The 2,706-nt window shown below is 42.3% G+C and overlaps 1 non-coding gene across 1 annotated transcript; it reads left to right on the top strand.

The window, feature by feature from the left end:
• Positions 1-1,635: 1,635 nt before the first annotated feature.
• Positions 1,636-1,742, top strand: LOC114083495 (U6 spliceosomal RNA). The gene has a single exon (XR_003581154.2). It is a non-coding gene; the product is annotated as a U6 spliceosomal RNA (small nuclear RNA).
• Positions 1,743-2,706: the final 964 nt, after the last annotated feature.

Raw genomic sequence — 2,706 nt, 5'->3', positions numbered from 1 at the left:
GAGGAAGCTGGGAAATGAGGGTACTTCGGAAGCCCTTTGCTTTGGGGCCTGGGTACCATTCCAGTTCACTCCAGATGCCCCTCCCGACCTGGATGCTCTGAAATGAGCTCCTCTGATGCCCAGAGAAGTGCCTGGGACACCCCTTCCCCAGGGACCCTAACTCCTGCCCAGAAGGCTCTGGTGGCCCCAATCCCGGGTGAGGCGGAGCAAGGGGGCAGGAGACACGAACTCAACGTAGAAAACGTGCGGTCTGGAGCCCAAGACACGCAGCGTCCAGGCCTGAAGGGGAAATGGGGCCTCTACATGTTGCCTGTGAAAGGGGGTCTGGATTTCCGTTTAAGGGTGGAGAGAGACAGACTCACAAGATAATGACAGGAGGGAGGAAAGATGGGGGGAGAGGGAGGGAGGGAGAAGGAGAAAGAGTGAGAGAGAGAGAAAGAGACATTCAGGGATTGCAGCATGAAGGGTGCTATCTTATAAAATCCTGAAGTGCCAGTTGGAAAAGAGAATCTTTTCTCACCCTCCTTCCCCTTTGCTTCTGGGGAAGCAAAGCTTGGCTAACTGGTCATGAACCAAGTTTGGGGATCCTGGATCCCGAGAATTCAAGAGGCTGTCTTGACTGTGTGGAATTGCCAGCCCAGCCGCTCTGCCCCGCGGTCCTCTCCCTGTGATTCAGGAGGGCCAGCAAATTGTCCCTAGTGCCAGCACACTTCCACTTTAGCTGAGTGCCCAAAAAGTCCAGCACCACATCTGCTTTCTCTAGACTTTAAACTTCCTTAGAAGAAGAAGAGGAGCTCCAACCGCTGGCAGTATTGCTTGAGGCCCCTCTCTTGGGGCCTATTGAGCAGTTCATTCCAAAAGATTCAGTTTCATTTACAAATCTGTCTTTAGAGGTTTTATGTTTTCCTTCACTGTCCCTCCCAAATCAAATCCTCTTATCTGCTTTTTCTAGAGCCCCCTTCATCCCCCCAGTTTTTCTGAAGAAAAACAGGAACTTTTCTAGTCTACACTAGGGTCTTGGCAGTTACTACCCTGAGTTCTGATTGAGTTCAGCCACAACCTCTCACCAACCTGAACTTGAACTTGAGCTACCTGGTGGGAAAGGGCCCGTGCAAGATGGAGTTACTTGGGAGTTGTAGGGCTGCAGTGTAATGTAGTTTGCTTTCAATGAATATTACTAATAATTGAGGATTCCAAACATGGAATCCTAGCAAGATTTTACCACATTTGAATTCAACAGGAAAGGAGGGAAATGTCTCCTCAATGATTTTCAATTTCTCATCAAAGAATTTTACTTGTCTATAAAAGACAAAAAATACCAGGATTTTCTCCTAAAGACTGATAAATTTCTAATGATTTTTATTTGATAGTTTAGGGATACATAGGAGGATTCCACAATTTCAGCATCCAGTAAGTAAGCAAACATATATACATGTACATACGTGTACGTGGAGGATAAACATACGTGTACGTGGAGGATAAAGCTTCCGTGTGTAAATTTATTCATGGCTATACTACAGTACAGGCATAAATAGATTCCTAAATTTAAATCATATTTGCACTCTAAAACCCAAACTTCCTGGGCATAAATCCAACAAAAACCGAAAATTATTATCTATCAGAAGGCATGTTTTAGTGCCTGCTTCTGCAGCACATGTGCTAAAATTGGAATGATACAGAGAAAATTAGGATGGTCCCTGTGCAAGGATAACATGCAAATTTGTGAAATGTTTCATATTTAAAAAAGGAAAAGATGAAGGAGGAGGAGAAAGAGTAAGACAAAACAGCAGAGGTGGTGTATATTAGAAGGTACATGAAACTAGAAACAACCCAAATGTCCATCAACAGTAGGATAGGTAAAGAAATCAAGCTGGAATTAAACAATAGAGTATTATACAGGAATTTAAAAACAGAACAAACCACAGCCATACACAGCATGAATGCATTTCATAGATATGTGGGATAAAGAAGCCAGCCACACACAAAAAAATAATTTTTGTATGATTTCATTTTTACACAGTTCAAGAACAACCAGAAAGCCAACCTCAGTGACACATTCCCATAATCCCAGCTACTTTAGAGGCTGAGGCATGAGGATGGGAAAAGTTCAAGGTCATCCTGGGCAACTTAGTGAGTTCTTGTTAAAAACTAAAAAATGAAAAGGGCTGGAAATACAGCTTGGTGGTAAAGTGTGAGAGGCCCTGGATTCAATCCCCTATAGAAGTGGGAGTAAGGAGAGCATGTGAAGGACCAACAAAATTAGTGTGTGATACCAGAGGTCACAATAAAAATTATCCTAGGGGGATTGCTAACATAAAGGGGACACAAACAAGTCTGTGGGGTGCTGGAAATGTTCTCCATCTCAATCTGCATGTGCTAGAGTTACATGGGTATGTCCGTTTTGTGAAAATTGCACAATTTTTATAAAAATTGAAAATTGTATGCTCGGAATTTTAACACTTATGTATATCAGTTTTACCTCATTTTTAAAAGAAAAAATAATTAGAACAAAAAATTTAAAATTCATAGTAGCAGGGTTAGGGTGTAGTTCAGTGGTAAAGCACATGCCTAGTATGTATAAGACCCTGAGTTAGAGCACAAGCACTGAAAAAAAATTATAGAAGAATTGTCTGCAACTAAGCTATTTTGGAGATACGATGCATATACCCATGTCCATGGAAATAGCATTAAAGTGCATATAACTCT

The sequence above is a fragment of the Marmota flaviventris genome, chromosome 17 (genome assembly GCF_047511675.1).
Source record: "Marmota flaviventris isolate mMarFla1 chromosome 17, mMarFla1.hap1, whole genome shotgun sequence".
Classification (NCBI taxonomy): Eukaryota; Metazoa; Chordata; class Mammalia; order Rodentia; family Sciuridae; genus Marmota; species Marmota flaviventris.
This window is presented reverse-complemented; position numbering and strand designations above follow the sequence as displayed.